The sequence below is a fragment of the Microtus oregoni genome, unplaced genomic scaffold (genome assembly GCF_018167655.1).
Source record: "Microtus oregoni isolate MIOR12 unplaced genomic scaffold, Mior012 000144F_ref0000341, whole genome shotgun sequence".
Lineage (NCBI taxonomy): Eukaryota > Metazoa > Chordata > Mammalia > Rodentia > Cricetidae > Microtus > Microtus oregoni.
The window spans coordinates 984079-1003414 of NW_024544794.1; positions in this window are offsets into that span (position 1 = coordinate 984079).

Below are 19336 nucleotides of genomic sequence, written 5' to 3' on the forward strand. Positions count from 1 at the left end.
CAGCTAAGGCCCAAGACTGCTGTGCCTATCATGTATTCAGCCTGTTTGTTTAGCCTGCTTTTAAGAGAACACCGTAATAAACAACCTTGCTTGCCTTAGATTTCCCTTGGAACCGAAGTTTCTGACCAAAGACAATGCAGAGAGTTGTCACCTTACCTATCCTTCCATGCCGCTGATCCAAGAGTAATGGATGCACGTGTGTTTGTGTGCGTGTTAGCCTATCATTTGCGGGAAACAGCAAACAGGCTGAAAGCGGCCTAAAAAATGAGCACCCACCATAAATGACGAGATCAGTCTATGTATATGGCTTGATAATCGATGATGTTTGTTGTTCTGTTTGTTATCTGGGTCGGTTGGAGCCAGTGACTTAATCCCTTATAAAATTCTGTCAAAGATTTCTTTAAAATATCCCTCACGCCTTCCCCATGTGTTGATGTCTGTGCTGTTCAGTAAAGAGAGCCCTTTGTTAGGGACAGACATACACACGGATACAATCGCACAGACAGGCGCCAGGACAGACAGACAAGACAGCTCTCAGGCAGGTGCAGATACGGGCTCAAACAGCACACAGACAGGAAAGGACAGAGGACACATGAAAAGCAAGGCGGGAGAATTTAAATCTGGGCTCACTCTTGGTTAAAAGGCACTGAGGTGAAGCGTTTTTGATTCCTTTCCTGAATGGGACAGGGACACACCATGGGTGACCCAGAGTTTATTACTCATGTGCTTACTTTGCTCAGCAGTCAACATCACCTAGCGGTTGATTGCCATGGTTTTTGGTGGGCTTTAATTTATGGCTTTTGCACTGGGCGTTCGTTGGGCTTCTTTGATCTATGGGTTTACAGTTTCCAACAGATTCATAAACTTTCAAACATTCTTTGCTCAAGCATTTATTTCGTCCCTTCCTGCCCTCCTCTGGGAACTTTAACTATACAGTCATCAGCCTATTAAAGCTGCATGGCCGCTTTTCTGGTAGTGTGCCTCTTTTGTTCTGGGTTTCACTTTGAATGGTCTCTACTCAGGTTTAGTAATACTTTCTTCCTCAATTTCCAATCTGCTCTTAAGTTCATGCAATGCGGTTTCATATCAAGCATGCTAATTGCACCTAGAATTTTAGTTCATTTTACTGTGTGTAGGAGGCACGCATGTGTATACGCGCACATGTGTGTATAAAAGCCGAGATAGAGGTTGATGTCTCCACTCATGATGTCATGCATGAGTCTTCCTCTACTGTTCTCCACATTATTTACTTTCTAGTGCAATTTCCCTTTTTTAGTTACATCTATCTATCTATCTATCTATCTATCTTCCTCCATGCCTCTAAGGAACCCCCCTTTCCTACCTGTTTGAATATTTCTATATACTAATTTTATTGTCTGTGGAATTTCTAAGCCTAATTCTATTGGTTGGTTGCTTTCTTTATTATGAATCATATTTTCCTTACTCTTTATATTTTCATTTTAAATTAAATGCTCAACATTGTAAATTTATCTTATGTGCCATATTTTTCGTATTTCTATAGATTTCTCTTTTAGCCTTGTTCTGAAATGCGGCAAAATTTCTTATAAACAGTTTCATCTTTTCTGCATGCATCCGCTTTCACCTGGGGCAAGGTCCGTGAGAGCAAGGGTTCTCCATTCTGCTCAGCACAGGACTTAGACCATCTCCGGGTGAGCTTTGAAGACTGTGCCTCTCTCCCAGAGGGTGGTTCTCTTAGTCACAGGCACTGATTAGCCCTCAGCTGATATGTGGGGGTGACTTGCAGATTTCTGGCCTTATCTCCTTCACAGTGCTGTCCCCTCTGGTACTTTGTCCGGCAAACTCCAGCCACCTTGGCCTCCCTGGACTTTGTCTTTTCCAGCGAGGAAGACACTCAGACTTAGCCCTACTTCTTCCTCCTCAACGTGACCTAGAAACTCTTTCCAGACACCAGGCTGGGGTGACTGCTGGTCTCTGTCAAGATCACTACCCCTCGCTGCCTGATATCCAATGGCTGAACCTTGCTTATGAGATTCTGCTGCAGTCTGGATTTTAGTGAAGTCTGGTAGAAGGGCGTGGTTGTCCCTTTCCTGCTGCTGTGATTAAAAAAAAAAAAACACCCCTGACCGAAGCAACTTAAGGGAGGAAGGGGTCCATGTGGCTCGCAGTTCCAGAGGGACGCTGTGATGGATTAAAAGGAGAGAAGAGAGAGGGGAGGTGAGAGAGAGGGGGGAGAGAGAGAGAGAGAGAGAGAGAGAGGAGATCAAAGCTGCCTTTTTGAGAGGGAGACGAAAAAGAAAGAGGCTCAAACTGCAAACAGGAAAGATCTGCCTGCCTCAGCCAACAGGGGAGGGAGTGGGCGTGGCTTGTCTCTTAAAGAGACAGGACAGATCATTACAGACGCGGGTGACAGTGGTAAGGAAGACAGGCAGCAGGGAGAGAAAGAATAGAAGCAACAGAGAGAGGCTTGCTGGTCGCATTGCATCCACACGGAGGAAGCAAAGGGGGAACAGGACATAGAGCCAGCTGTAAAGTTTCAAAGTTTGGTTCCAGTGAGAAAATTTTTCTACAGCAGGACGTGTCCTCCTCGGATGCTGCAACCTTCCCAAGAGGGCTCCAGCTGAATAGCAAGGTTTCAAATATACGAGCCTATGACGACGTTTCACATCCAAACTGCAACACCCCAGCCTTTACCTTGATAGGCTCGCAGCCATTTCTTCTTGCGAAATGCATCTTGTCCAGTTTCCAAAGTCCCGACACTGTTTACAACTCAAACTTTCAGAGTCTGTTCTGAGATGCATGACAACCTTTTAACTGTGACGCCCTGTAAACCCCCAAACCAAACTGTGTACTTCCAACACACACAGAGCACACATTCACATTCCCCACAAAGAAAGAATGGGGGTGGGGGTAGCAAGGAAAGATTGGCTCAAAGAAAGACCAAACCCTGGCAGGGCAGACACCAAATCCCGTGGTTCCGCATTTGGCAGCTGAGACTTGCAACGGGTTCATCTCTGTCCCAAAGGGTTCAGGTAACCCTGACACTTCGGTGTTTCCACCTATAACACACAGTCTCTCTCTTGGATAGGCTCCAATGTGCGCAGCTTTCCTGGGTGGACAGGCCATGATTCCTACCTATCTAGTGTCCTGGGCTCTCCACTGCAACTTAGGCGTCACTTTCACGGTATCGTACAGTGACCTCTCAGGACCTCTGGGCAAGGATTCTGACTCTGCTAGATATTGCTTGGCTTCAGGTGGCCAGGCCGGCAGAGGACACACTGCTCCCTGGTACTCCCCGCTTGCTGTACGCTAAGATACATACCAACAGAGTCGCCAGTGATTGTGTGGGCTGGATACAAGCTCCACTCCCTGAGATGTACATGCTGTTACATGTATAAAGAACTGGGAAGCCGCAGAGACATTCTTCATGTGCCGTGCACCGCTGCCCCGGTCTGCGCTCTGTGCGCTAGACCCCAGTTCGCGAGCTTCGGGCAAGGGGCTGAAGGCTGAGAATACAGACGCAGAGACAGACCGACTCGCAGACCTTCAAACACTGATACCAAAGCCCCTCTTTATTAGCTCCATGTAGGCTTAAATACATTGCAGTCAATGGCCAACAGGAGAAAATCCCATCCTCTGATCCTCTAAGCTATTCACAGCTTTTAGTAACTTCAATTAGAAGGTTCTAGCAGGGAAGAGCAGCTGAAGGCCAGGACTCATTAACCCCAATATCCAGCTGAAGGCCAGGACTCATTAGTCCCAACATTCATGCATATACATACAGTAAGTGTGTATGCACTGGGAGAGAGACAGCCAATTGCCCGCTAATATCTGCTCACTTTCCATTCAGAGTGACTTTGGGAAGTAGCTGTTAAGTCAGAGACCACACTCTTCCAGCCTGTGGTTGAATGACTCGTTCTCACCAGTGAGCCGCAGGTGGAGGTGTATTGTGTCCTTTGAAGGCACAGCCTTCAAGAAGCAGGTGTACTTTCTTCACACATTTCTCATTTGGTGGCTGACCCCTGAGAGGGACAAATGCCTTGGGAATGGTGAAAGCCAGGCTAGGTAGAGTCTCAGTTCCTCAAACTGTTGCATGAGTGGAAGATGCTAGAAACCCTCACACCGAATATCCAGGTAAAGAAAAAATAAACTTCTACATCAAGACACAACAGTTTGGGGATTGTGTTCTTATATCAGGCACTATGGCCCAACTGACAGAGAAACTCCTATAGGTCAGATACTATCCTAGGTGCCAAATTCACAACAAGAACCAAAAGAGTCACAGTCTCTGCTCTTGGGAATCTCGCTCAGGATTAAACCCAGGCCTTTATTGCATGCTAGACAAGACTCTACCCCTGGGCAATACCCCAACCCTGGCCTTCTATACTAAAGATTAATCAAGAAAGACACAAAGGAGACAAGAAAAGAAGCAGAAACATAATTACGCCTTTCCAAACACTTCTCTGGTTCATGTCTTCTCAGTTTACTGGTTGGCTAGACTGGCTGACAGGGTTCTGTCTGCCTCTGCTCCTTCCAGTGCTAGGATTATAGATGTATGTGACCCCACACGGCTGTCATGTGGGTGCTTGGGATCCAAATTCAGGCTCCCATGCTGACATGGCAGGCGCTTTGCCAACCGAACCATCTTTCCGGCCCCTCCGCTGCATCTTAAATATGCCCAGGAATAATAACCGACTTAGGGAGACCATGCTTTTGTTCAAGCCGCTCCCAAAGCCACCATCCGTTCCACCCCCTCCCACGGTCACTTGGCTTTCTCTTCTGTTCTTGCCTTCAACTTATAAATAGAACGTTTTATTATATATAATTTTTTTAACTGAGGAATTTAGTGTTATTATGTGTTAGTTATAATCAAAAGTGATATTTTCCCAGTTGTTTGATGTCATCATTTAAGTGGATTCTCCAAATAGCCCAACTCCACAGAGCTGAAACTTGCTTTTGCATTGGGATCGTTTTGCACAGAAAGCCTTCTGAAATGCATTCAATAATTTTCTTCCCCTCTTGAAATAGCACACGCACAGAACATCCTTTAACCTTTGTCTGACTCAGACACTGACTGAAAGCATCTGTTCTTCTACTGGTCCACGGCACAGCAATGCCCGGATACTAGATGGCTCCAGATGCTTCTTCTGCCATGGTCATCATCTATTTCTCTGCCTCATCCGCAGCCAGCCGCCACTGCTTGCTCCTGATCCAACGCTTCCCCAACCCCCTTGATTCGCAGCTCCTAATAATCTAGGAAGTCAGCCAAAGAACTTGTTAGCATTTGTGACAAAAATAACTAGACCCCAAGGATCTTAAAAATAAACTGAATTAATTTAATGGTACCTTTTTTGCACACTTCAGTGCCTCTTTTATCCCCAGGCTCTGTTTGCTAAAAATTATTTCTTGACAAGGCATTGCCATCTATGTATACCCCATATGCACTGTCAGTAAAATAATATGCATTATGCATAAATATATACAAATACATTCATAGTGCACCATCCAGTAAGGATTTTTTTGTTTCTTTGTTTGTTTTTTCTTTCTTTTCTTGTGGTTTTTCAAGACAGTGTTTCTCTGTAGCTTTGGAGCCTGTCCTGGAACTCACTCTTGTAGACCAGGCTGGCCTCGAACTCACAGAGATCCGCCTGCCTCTGCCTCCCTAGTGCTGGGATTAAAGACATGCACCATCACCGCCCGGCTGTTTTGGTTTTTTTTCAAGATAGGATTTCTTTTTGTGTAGCCTTGGCTGTCCTGGAACTGGCTTTTTCCTGAGTGTTGGGATTAAAGGCATGCACCACCACTGCCCAGTCAACCAGTAGGTTTTTTTGTCTTTGTGTTCTCCTTAGGGATTCATTGAGGACATAACTGATTTTTTTTTTTTTACAAAGTACCTGAAACACTGCAGGAGCTCAACAATGTTTTTCAATGAATTAACAAGTTTTATAGTATAGCTTCTTGGTCTGGTAGAAAATTTTAAACATTTATTTGCTGTCTGTCTGTCTCTGTCTCCTTCATCAGTCCAGGGCTCCAGACCATGGACTGATGCCACCCACATTCTGGGTGGGCCTTTTCTACTCATTTAAAACCTCTGGAAATGTTTTCCCAGGCGCTCCAGAGATAATGTCTCCTGTGGTTCTAAACCCTGTCAAGTTGAGCCAAGGTGACCATCACGGAGGCTTTTACCTTTTCTGAAGCGTGGAAGAAGCAAGGACATTTCCTACCCGGGGGTGGGGGCAGTCAAGGGAAGGCTTGCAGGGAGTATAGAAGTCTGGGACCACCAAACAGAAGGAAGGCTGGGCCGATCAGAAGAAGAGAAATTCCTGGCTGAGATTAAAGCCTAATGAGATAGGACTCTGCCGAGTCTTTCTAGAGTGTGAGCAGCCGAGATGGCAGATGGTTTAATTCCTTCGAGTTGCAATGTTCTCAGCAGGATAGGAACCGGTAATGAAAGGATAATTCAAGAGCTGGTCCTGAATTCTAAGGGTCAAAAAGAAGGGACCTATGAGAAAGCGAGGGAATGCGGTGACGTGGGAAGCTGAATATTTACGAAAAGAGCATGTTCCAGAGCCAATTCAAAAAGCTCCTGATGCAGCTATGCTGGGTTTATCTCTGAAAATGACTGAATTGCTAATTTCTGCATTATTTCTGCTTGGCATCCAGTGGTTCAAGTCTGAAGTTGCCCTCTTGTATGGACACCCGGCATATTGCATTAGGGATTAGTCTGTCCTTGTGTCTAAAGTTCCAGAATGTCAATCACAGAGTGTACGATCAGGGAGAGAACACAAGACGTGAAGTCTTCACTGGGGTCACTGCTTCCCCACTTCTCAAACCTCTATGACAAGTGAACAGTTGCTGGCAGCCCTGGGGTCTTGTTCTAGTTCTAACATTAGCTATATGTGACTACTTCGTATGTGTATGTGTGTTCATGTTGTTACAGGTTCACGTGCACACGTATGCACAATGCATGTAGAGGTCAACTTCAGGTGTTTTGTCTCAGGAATCATCCACCTTCTTTTTTGAGATAAATTCTTTCCTTGGCCTGGAGCAGTCTTGGGTGTCTAGATCGGGTGTCTAGATTGACTACATTTAGCTCTTCAGGACTGGGATCACAAGAGCACACTACCGTCCACTTTGACTTTTTCTTTTTATTCTTTATTAGCTGTGGAGAAAGACAGCCTTGAGAACAAGAAAACTCTCGGCCCTGATCCAATGGGGCTGCTCCAGCTTTTCCCAGGTGGTATCTTCCTTCCAAGGTGGTGAGAGATGAGGAGAGTCTGTGGGACCCTGGGGACGGTCCACCCCAAAGCTAGAACTATGTACCCAAGAACCGCAGTCTTATGATCAAAGACCCTCGGACTGGCTCTCTCCCTCTTCCCCAAGTCTGTAAATCAAGAGCAAATTGCACTTCACGCATAAGTTTAAGGGATGCATGTTTCTGGGGGAGCATGGATGGAGAGTGGCTTACAGGCTGGAGTGTTCCCAGATGGCTACCCAGTTAGTGTCTGAGGACTCCTCGAGACACTGATCAAAATGGTACAGGGGTCAGGGAATTAAACACCTGGCTTTATTTTCCTGTCAAAGGGGTAGGCAATTCTGTCTGTTATTTTGAACATGACATTAAGGTCAGTCAGATGGCTTGATTATTTAGCCTGTCTGACCGCACACTGGAAATAACGGTACTTTGTGAAGATTACAAGAGATAATTGTATAGAAAGCACACAGTAATGTGTCCAAGACATAATAGCTACCGTTTATCACACAGTTGCCTTCAAATGGTCCTCCTCTAATAAAAGTAGCTTTGTAAGTCCCAGGAGGGGCTGTGTCCATGAGCCGCTCCCCTGGAGCTCGAGCCTGCACCGTGGAGGAAAGAGCACTATTTTTAACCTCAGTATTAGGCACTGAGGCGGTGCCTTTGTGCTTAGCTTCTTTCACTTGCCGTTCTATTTTCTTCCCAACCATTTTGTTACATAGTTTTCCTTTTTAAATAAAAGAAAAAGAGACCAGGGTGCCTAAGCTTTCTCTTTGTGTTCGGAAAGGACTCTGTGGTGGAGCAGAGCGGAACAGCGGGATGGAATTAGGTCATTACAAGCCCAGGGAAGCAGTACGAAACCAAGATGCTGTCTCTGTACTCAGTCTCCATCTGCGTCAGCATCGCCCTCCGAGCCTGTGACGTGGCGGGACCAGCTGGTGGCCACCAGGCTCTGCTGATTTTGTCTTCTCTGACCTTGACTCCCTGTCTTGAATTCTGTAGTCGTGATCTCTTAGTGCCACCTAAAGGAAGGCAGGAGAGAGACAGCCCCTTAACCGGAAGTGGCAGAGCTTTTGGGGTGGGGGGTACAGAAATTGGGGGAACACGGCCAAAGAAGCATGGCTGTAGAAACATGGAAAGAATCTGAGCCTCGGAAGAGGTAAAATTGTTCAAAAGCAGAGCCTGTCCTTTTGGTTTCTAAATCTATTCCTTCTCCACGTGCCTGTAATTTTCCTGTGCCAGACTTTTAAATTAATGGTGTTTTTTTTTTCTTGATCAGATACTCTGCTAGAGAAATGGTTTCCAACGGTGGCTGATTTGAGAATTGTTGGGGAAGTTAAAAAAAAAAATCCCTGGGGTGGAGTTCAGGCTTTGATAGTTTTTAAAACTGCCCAGTGTTGAGAAAGGCATTTAGAGAGTTGAGAAATATACATACTGAAGACGTCACAGGCTTTCAGTAGTTTGATAATATTCTTTTGTTTGTTTGTTTTTATTTGCATGAAGATGGGATTTAATGCCACAGTCACTGTGTTGTGCTCTTTTGGATCCTGAAGGTGCCTTATAGAGGTTTAGAACTGTGGCTGAGTCTTTTAGAGTTTTGAGGAGGGTGGGCATGGGAACTTGAGGGATCGGGTTGGGGGTGGGTGGGCGGACCCGAACAGTGCTGAGAGACAGGACCAGAAAGTGAGCCCTCCCCTCCCAGCTGGATAGGAGCCTTATGCAAGGGAAGCTTCCAGGAGTCTATAAAGATGGTGCCACCTAGCCAGGAGGTGGTGGCACACGCCTTTAATCCCAATACTTGGGAGGCAGAGGTAAGCGGATCTTTGTGAGTTCGAGGCCAGCCTGGTCTTCAAGAGCTAGTTCCAGGACAGGCTCCAGAACTGGTCCTCTGCTGTGATTGGATTGGTTACTACCCCGGTTGTCATGCGAGCACATACAGATTCTGAACCTTGGCTTCTAAATACCAAATGCTTGACTAGAAAGAATAAAACCTGAAGAAACAACGCCTCCAGTACTGGACCATGGAAGCAGCAAGGTGTACGTGGAACATTCAGATATGAAACCTATCAAGAAAGAGTTCAGGGCTGGAGAGATGGAGCATTGCCTGCTCTTCCAAAGGTCCTGAGTTCAATTCCCAGCAACCACATGGTGGCTCACAACCATCTATAATGAGGTCTGGTGCCCTCTTCTGGCCATACACACAGACAGAATATTGTATACATAATAAATAAATATTTAAAAAAAAAAAGAAAGAAAGAGTTCAAGCCGGGCGGTGGTGGCGCACGCCTTTAATCCCAGCACTCGGGAGGCAGAGGCAGGCGGATCTCTGTGAGTTCGAGACCAGCCTGGTCTACAAGAGCTAGTTCCAGGACAGGCTCCAAAACCACAGAGAAACCCTGTCTCGAAAAACAAACAAACAAAAAAAAAAAAAAAGAAAGAAAGAAAGAGTTCAGGCCGGGCGGTGGTGGCGCACGCCTTTAATCCCAGCACTCGGGAGGCAGAGGCAGGCGGATCTCTGTGAGTTCGAGACCAGCCTGGTCTACAAGAGCTAGTTCCAGGACAGGCTCCAAAACCACAGAGAAACCCTGTCTCGAAAAACAAACAAACAAACAAAAAAAAAAAAAGAAAGAAAGAGTTCAAAACCCAAAGGAACACGAAGTCAACGTGAAGGATGTTCTTTGGGCCAAACAGGAGATGAGCTGACTATCAAAAGAAGTATCGATTGACACAGATTTTCACCCACAGATGAAAGTATGAATTCATAAATCAATAGTAATGTATATGGGTGAAGGCAGGTGGCAAATTGCCCCATCTTCCATTCCTCGCCCTGATGAAAGCTTCCTGAGGCTTCTGGGACACTGAGTACTCCCGAGAAAATAGCCTGTGATAGATTCATTGGTTTAGGAAAAGCTTCCGCTTTTTAATGCTGCTGCCCAAAGACTTATGTCTGAAGAATGGAGAGGAGCAGTGTGGTTGGCAGCTGAGAGAAATATTAAATCAAACCTGTCAAACAGTCTAAGAGAAAATGTAGCAGGCTCTGGTCTAGGAGCTTTATGGAGTTTGGGATGGCTTTTGAAGCCTCAGGCACTCTCTCTCTCTACCTCGTTTGAGAGATGGGGGCTGTGGATCGGGGTAAACTTCTACAGATGGATGCTCACCTCCGTATCATTAAGTTAAGATGAGAAGATGCTTCTGATGGAGAACATATTACTCTAAGTTTAGATACTTTCAGAATTGGCAGATTGTTTCTTGGCGTCTACAGCTTGAGCTTTCTAGTTTTGTGTCAACTTGAGATAAGCTATAGTCATCTGAGAGAAGGGGACCTCAGCTGGGACCTCAGCTCCATAGGACTGGGCTGTAGGCAGGCTTGTAGGACATTTTCTTAATTAGCGATGTAGGTAGGCCTAGCCCGTTGTGGGTGGTGCCTTTCCTGGGTTGGCAGTCCTGGGAACTATAAGAAAGCAGGTTGAATGGGTGCAAACCTTTAACCCCAGCACTCTGGAGGCAGAGGCTGGCGGATCTCTGTGAGTTCGAGACCAGCCTGGTCCACAAGAGCTAGTTCCAGGATAGGCTCCAAAACCACAGAGAAACCCTGTCTTGAAAAACAAAACAAAACAAAAACAAACAAACAAAAAGAAACCCTGCCTTGAAAAACCAATTAAAAAAAAATAAAAACAGAGCAAGCCACGGAGAACAAGCCAATAAGCAGCACCCCTCACGGTCCGTATATCAGCTGCTGCTTCCAGGTTACCACCCAGTTTGGGTTCCTGTGTTGATCTCCCTTAGCGATCTGTAGTTGCTTTAGGTGGTGTTGCTTCATCCCAGCAATGGTAACCCTAACCTAGGCACAGCTCCATGGTCTGTTTCTTCAACACCATGGGGCTTCCTAATGAAAGACCCCAGTGCTGGGCAGTCTTTCAGGCTGAGGAGACCCTCCCAAGGAACAGCGAGTCACTCTTCGGATGCAAATAGCAAGAGGCTTTATTTAATACACAGGTACCTGGGGCGGCTTAGTCTCTCGGAAGACAAGCGCGCCTGCAGACTGGGGGAAGGTCTTTTTATAGGAAAGAGGGCAGCAGAAGCAGATTACAGAAGCAAATGCATCGTTAGTGGTCAGTTGGAATGGGGCAAGGGGCACAGGTGGTTTTTCCTCTCCCAGCACAGATGTATGGGAACAGACATCCTGTTAATTGATGTCCTGTCCTAATCTATGGATATAAAGATCCTGTTTTGCAGCCAGGGACCCTGACCTTACTCTGCACTTACAGTCGTTCGTCAAAAGCTTTGTGAAATGACGTTACAGCAGATAAGCTGGGATCTTTCATAGGGGGAGTTGTCTTCTTCTGTGAATTACTGACATTCTAAGTTGGGCACATGTGCTGACTATGCAAACGGGAGGTTCTCATTAGAGCAGGCCAGCTGCGGGTTCCTTATCGCTTGGGGCCAGGTGGCTGACCGGCTGACGGCAGATATCTCGCCTGGCTTCTCCACCCTTGTTCTCAAGTCAAACTTCCCTGCTCTAATTACTTGCGTTGCTCCAAAGTTTAAGCCTTGCAAAATGGCATTACTGCTGCTTAGTGAGTGGGGGTCTTTCACTAATAAGCATTCCTAGTCAGCTTTTTTTTTTTTTAAATATTTTCAGCACCAAAATCATTTAAAGTATTTTTGGATGTTATGGAATAAATGGATGAGATCTGGATACTTCAGCTAGAAAAACTCAAAGTACAACAGCTTAAAGTGCGGTACGGAGAACAATTGCATTAGGAGATGAAGCTCCTGTGGGAACACAGGAAGTCCCCAGGCGTGCTCCTAGGCTTCCGGAACACCACGGGTTTTTGTTTTTGTTTTTGTTTTTTGGCACGGGATACTGACTGACCACATAGGAAAAGCCCTTGGAGTAAAGATAATGCATGTTTGTGGGATGCAGAGGAAAGTTGGCTACCAAAGCTGAGAGATGTTTTAGGAACTGATTTTTAAGCGCATGCCATTCTGGAAAGATCCGGCTTCCAGCAGGCTCCTGGAATCCGTCGTGCTTATCTAGCTAATGGAACTGTTCTTGAGGAGGCTTGTGGGAGCTCCTGAAGTGGACAACCTTCCCATCAAACGCGCTTCCGCTAGCGAGGGGGCGGGACTTAGCCTTTCGTGGGCGGAGTTTCAACATCACACTGGGCGACGTCCTTCTTTTTTTTGTCAACTGCCTTCAAGATTTCTTGGAGGAGACCCTAAAGTCGAAATGTAGCATTTCTGCTGGAAATTTTAAAAGTTGTCCAAAGGATTTTTTTTAATCTCTTAGAAAATGTAAGGGCGGGACTGAAAAGGCAATTCCCGAGTTGAGATTGCTTGCTGCTTTCCAGGAGGACCTGGGTTTGGCTCTCATCACCCCCACACACAGGATGTTTCCCAAAGGGCTGTAACTCTGCTTCCGTCTGGAACTCTAGATCTGATGTGGCCTCCTCAGGTGCCCACGTACATGTGTGCACAAAGAGACACACATCTACAGTGAAATAGAAAGTATGTATGTGTGTGTGTGTGTGTGTGTGTGTGTGTATGTGTGTGTGTTTGTGTGTGTGTATATATATATATATGTTTGTATATATATATTCATTAATTCAGAGAGAGAGAGAGAGAGAGAGAGAGAGAGAGAGAGAGAGACAGGTGTGGCTGCACATCTTTAACCTCAGTCCTTGGAGAGGCAGAGGCAGGTGGATTACTATGAGTTCTAGGCCAGTCAGAGCTATATATATATATTGAGACTCTGTCTCAAAAATAAAAAAGAGGGAAGACATACAGCAACAGGAAATACACCGAAATCTCAACAGCACACAGCTGCTGTTGCCTTTTCATTAAGGATAAGGGGGCATCGTTAAGTTTCTACAGAACTTTCCAAGTCTGTGACCCTGTGGTTGAAGTAAACGTGTATTAACAAAAAGGTAGAGTGCTTGACTCTCAGACTAAGCGTGATATGGTAAAATCTGCATGGAGCTCATAAGATGAATTTGGGGATGTAAGCCGCTAGATTTTTTTTGGGGGGGCGGAGTTCTTGATATAACATTTTTGTCTTCTCAGCATGCTTTCCTGTAGGACATAGACACTTTGTTAATTTTCGTTAGCCCAATATTGTTTTTAAGAAATCTGTAAGCATAGGAAACAGTAGACTGGAGAGATGGCTCAAAGGTTAAGAGCACTGATAACCCTTCCAGAGGTCCTGAGTTCAATTCCCAGCAACCACATGGTGGCTCACAACCATCTGTAATGAGGTCTGGTGCCCTCTTCTGGCCTGCAGACATACACACAGATAGAATATTGTATACATAATAATAAATAAATAAATATTTTTTTAAAAAGTTACATATTTTGCATTTTACTTATTATTTTGTATGTTCCTTGTATGCACTGGTATGCATGTGTCATGGCACACGTGTGAAGGTCAGAGGTCACTTTTATGGAGTAGGTTCTTTCTTCTCACCTCCCAAGGGTTCCAGGAATCCCATATTAGGTCTTTGGGGGCAGGAAGAAAGATTCTCTATCTGTGCCACCCGGCCCAGCCCTTAAGTTACACGTTTTCAAGTATAATTTACGACAGGGTTTAAAGGTTAAAGATGAACTTTTAAACTTTTTTTTATTACCTTTATGAGTGTGGACACCCACGCCCTGACACACGTGCGGTGATCAGGGGACAGCCTGTAGAGACAAACCTCTCCTTTCCTCTCTGCCTCCTTCCACCGCGTGGCCGCGGCCGACGCTGAGGTGGTTAGGCCGGGCGGCGGCGGTGGTGCATGCCTTTAATCCCAGCACTAGGGAGGCAGAGGCAGGCGGATCTCTGTGAGTTCGAGGCCAGCTTGGTCTACAAAAGCTAGTTCCAGGACAGGTTCCAAAGCTACAGAGAAACCCTGTCTCGAAAAACCACAAAAAAAAAGAAAGAAAAAAAGAAAAGAAAAACAAAGAAAGAAAAGAAAAAAAGCTGATTTTTTTAAAAACCTTTTTAGTGAGGAGCAATTAAGATTTAGGAATGGGATCAAACCTGCTAAAATTCGAGGTCCTAAATAATATTGGCCTTCATTCCCTGTGACCTACGACAGCCACCTGGACGCTAAGTAAACCGGTGCAATAGCGGCATAAATGTTATAGGGGTAGCCGACCTCTCTTTGATTGGATTTCAGGCTCACTCCACGCGGTAGATCCCACACAGGACACTGCTAAAGTAGCCAAGGACCTGAGACCAGATAGGTCGTGACCCCTAGGGGGAAACCTCCAGCTACCGTGCTCCTAAATGGCTCCTGATGACGCATCGCTCTCTGGACCCAGAGTCCCGTCCAACCCTCCTTAGGGAAGCCTCTTTTTGCAGAAGATGGGAGTTAACACGGAGACCCACAGCCGGACAGTGAGGAACTTTGGTGTGCCTTCATCATACCCCTTCCCGCAAGGCTCAGGGATCGACGCAGAAGAGGAGGCAGAAAGCTGGGAACAGACAGAGATACTGGATCATTCCAAGGAAAGTCTTCAAGGTCCAGCAGGGCTCATACACATACGAATTCATGAAGACTTTGACAGTAGGCACAGGACAGACTTACATAGGCTCAACACAGACAAAATTCCAGCACTGAGAAGGGGAAGTGGACACAAAGTCCCACCCCTATCCACAAAGTGTACCTACTGTGTATATTAACCGCACTTCAGATCAGCCCCCAGCTGAATCCTCATGTGTGTGTTTGTGTGCATGCACGTGTGTGCGTGTATGCACATGTGTGAGTGTATATGTGCATGCGTGTGTGTGTGTGTTTTGCTTTTGGTATTTTTTGTCTTATTGACTTTTATTTGTTTTGATTTTTTTGGCTTTGGGGTCATTTTGGGGAGAGAGAAAGAACATGAAGTTGGGTGGATAGGGATGTGCCGAGAATCTGGGAGGAGTTTGGTGAGGGGAGAGAATATAATCAAGATACGTTATATATATAAAAAAATTAAATTCATAGATAAAAGAAAGAAAAGGGAGCCGGGCGATGGTGGCGCACGCCTTTAATCCCAGCACTCGGGAGGAAGAGGCAGGCGGATCTCTGTGAGTTCGAGACCAGCCTGGTCTACAGAACTAGTTCCAGGACAGGCTCCAAAAGTCACAGAGAAACCCTGTCTCGAAAAACCAAAAAAAAAAAAAAAAGAAAGAAAGAAAAGGGGTGTTATGTGATTCTGATGTACATGGTATAAAGATTCTGGTGTTATATTGAAAGACCCTCTGGACACCCCCCCTCCCAGAACCCGCAGCTGGCCTGCTCCCATGAGAACATCCTGTTCGCTTAAGACCCTCAGGACCCTCTCAGGACCTGCAGCTAGCCGGCTCTCATGAGAACATCCCGTTTGCTTAGGGAAACAGGATGTCTATAGTCAGCACATGTGCCCAACTTAGAATATCAGTAATTCACAGAAGAGACAACTCCCCCTATGAAAGATCCCAGCTTGGCTGCTGTAACGTCATTTCACAAAGCTTTTGACGAACGACTGTAAGTGCAGAGTAAGGTCAGGGTCCCTGGCTGCAAAACAGGATATTTATATCCATAGATTCGGACAGGACATCAATTAACAGGATGTCTGTTCCCATACATCTGTGCTGGGAAAAGGAAAAACCCCCTGTGCCCCTTGCCCCATTCCAACTGACCACTAACAATGCATTTGCTTCTGTAATCTGCTTCTGCTGCCCTCTTTCCTATAAAAAGACCTTCCCCCAGTCTGCAGGCGCGCTTGTCTTCCGAAAGACTAAGTCGCCCCAGGTACCTGTGTACTTAAGTACTTAATAAAGCCTCTTGCTATTTGCATCCGAAGAGTGACTCGCTGCTCCTTGGGAGGGTCTCCTCAGCCTGAAAGACTGCCCACCACTGGGGTCTTTCATTTGGAGGTCCCACCGAGATCTGGAGACCCCTGCCCAGGGATCACCGACCCACCACCAGGAGGTAAGCTGACCAGCGATTGTTTTCCGTGAATGTCTGTGCTTCGGTGTTTCTGTGTTTGCGCCTGCGACTGAATCTGTACTAGTTGGCTGACTAGATCTGTATCGGGCGGACCCGCGGAGGAGCCGACGGGCTCGCACTCCCGACCGCAGCCCTGGGAGACGTCTCAGAGGCATCTGGGGGCCGGATGTGGTGCCTGGCCCATCGGTAACTCTGTGAATCCTTACCGAATAGGATTGTTTGGGGCGCCCCCACAGTCCGAAGGGTACGTGATTCTTCTGGGAGACGAGGAATCCGGATCCTCAGAGTCTCCGTCTGAAATTTTGCTTTCGGCATTATGCCGAAACCGCGCCAGCGCATCTGTATTGTCTGTGTATTTTCGTGCTTAATATGTTCTTTGTTTTGTATATCTGTTTGTACTCGAGTCTAAATCTGGTACCATGGGGCAGTAAATAACCATCTCTTTGACCCTAACTCTATGAAAATCCAAAAGAAATGCAGACAGTCTGCCCTTCCTTTACTTCTCTAGGCTCTGCTGCTGAACTGCCCTGCTTGCTGTTGCGAGGGGGGAGGGAACAGGACTGTGATCTCCTGAGGCACAGCCTGGAGCCAGGCCTAGGCGGGGCAACTGGCTCCAGCTCTGAGCAAACCTCTCAGCAGGACGCAGGGCGGGGCATGGCAGCAACCCTGGCCCGAGTCAGAGAAGGGGGCAGCCGTGGCCCCCCTGAAATCCCTGTGCTGAAAATGACGTCCTCCCTTGCTGACCTGAAGTCCACCAGCACCGCACGGGAGGACTGGGGGAGGAGGGCTGCCTTAGACAGTCCAAGGTGTTCCCTCCCCCTACAGCCAATGCAAAGGCCTTCCCAGCTGCTACTGGCAGTGTGAGGGCTAAGAGGAACTGAGTGGACCAATCCTGACCTCACAAGTTCCCTGGAGGGAATGCCTCCTGGGGCCTCTGGAATCCCATTCAGAGAAAAGCTGCTAGATTGCTGTGAGTATAGAGATGGGATGTGGGAAGCTTGTGCTATACAACTAGGAGCTCACTGTGGACAGAGCTGAGGCTGAAGCCAGGTCCTGGGAGGATCCCCAGTGGGGTTCCCTGTGGAGAAGGCTTGTTTTCCTTAGAAAATAAGGTGCTAGAGACTGAATGGCAGCCCGCATCTGCAAATGCCATGTAAAACCTTGTACTAAAGATCTGTGGCCCTTGCCCAGGGGAAATAGCTGGTGCTAGCGCCAGGGTCACAGAACTAAGCCTGGGAACCTGCAGTAGGCTATTTCTCTGGGGTCAGATACCCTATTAAAAAGCAAAGGTCCCCTAAAGAACCTGGACCTTTCCATTTTGGCAGTAGGGCAAGAGATTGCAAGTAAATTTCCCTGTGGCTGTTGATAAATGATAAGTGTGGATTCAGGAGTAGTAGCTAATGGAATAAGCTGACATTAAAAGGGCCTGCCAGCCCTAATAACATCTGTCTTCTGGGGATGCTCTATACCAGTCATCATGTGCTGCATCCAGGTAAAAGCCTCTGGTTTAAAAATTGGGAAAATTAAATTAAGTCACTTTAAAATAATATGCTATTTGAAAAAAAAAACTACTATGCAGTGTGTCTAGAAGAAAAGTAAATTCCCAGTTCTGTTTAGATGGATGCAGGACTACACTGTCTTCAAGAACTATTGCTGTAGAAGGCCTGGCACAGGGCCGGGGCCATATGAACAGCCCAGCTGAGCTTCTAAGCCAGCCCATGTTTAGATCTGAATTTAACACTTGTCTGCTCACAATGCTTGTGATAAGGTGGGGGCCCTGAGTTGCCCCACAAGACAAAGATCTGCTAAAGCCTCTCACCCCACTACAATGGCAAAGGGGGTGTTACTAAATGATGAGGTTGAGTTAAAATGGTCCTTTTGACTCTTTATAATGTTTATGGCTATTAAAAAAAAAAACATGGCGAAGATTCTCATTTATTATTAATATAAAAAAGGTGCATTTTGAGTTGTTTTCAGATTCTGTCAATGATAATATAAAGGATGTCGCTAAGTTTTTAAGGTAATATGTTATCTAATTTTGAAAGTCCACCATGCTAATGTTCAAAGTAGCTGTAAGCATAAATTGTCAAATGATATTTTTAATCTTGGTCAGTTTTACAAGAATAAGATAAAATCTCAAAATTGTTTAATTTGCATTTCCCTGATGATTAAGGATGTTATATTTAAACAAATTTTAAATATCTTTCAGTCACTTCAAGTTCATTTGTTGAGAATTTACAGTTTTGGTCTGTGACGTAATTGTACTAATGAGGATTAAGTTCCTAAGTTCCTTATATGTCTCATGATACCTCCCCATTCTACAGGTTGATATTACGTTCTGTTGATTATATCCTTTGCTAAAATAAATTTTAAACTTTTTTCCTTCTATAAAAGGTTCAATATTGTTGGTTTTATGTTAAGGTCTTTAATTTGTTTGGATTTCAGTTTTGTGCATAGAGAAAAATATGGATCTATCTTCATTCTTCTAAAGGGAGAAACTGACAGTCAAAATGCTGGGCTCATGGCAAATCTCAGGCGGGGGCTGCAAGGCACCCCACTAATTCGGCCGAGATAAGAGAGGTTCTCCAGGGGCCAGTTAAAATCTGTGTTCCTTAAATGATTAATAAAAGTTTACAGGCATTTTACCCAACCTCTGAAGGTCAGCAGACAGCAGTAGCCACAAAAGAGAGAGAGAGAGAGAGAGAGAGAGAGAGAGAGAGAGAGAGAGGCGGGAAGCAAAAGAAAGATAGGACTCAGACAGATTAGGAGCCTGGGCAACAGAAGATCAAAGACAGATAAAGAGGGACACTGGAACTGAGTAAAGAATACAAACTGGACACCTTACGAACTATAAATTTGGGAAAAAGACAAATAAATGACTCGTTCCTCCCTGGTCACTTCTGAATGTATGACCAAAGCCTTTTGTTGACCAAACGAGGGACTTTTGCTTTCGCTGCTGTTTTCAGTTCTGCAGGAGACACAGGCTGCTTGTCTGCCTCTGTCTCTACCACGCCCTCCTCACCAGGACGACCACCTCTCCTGCCTTCACTGCTGAAGAAATCCTCACCTCCTAGCAACTGCCTTGGTGCTGTGCTTGCTCTAAAGCCTGCATGAGCCCTGACTGCTCACTCTACAGTCTTGCTCCCCT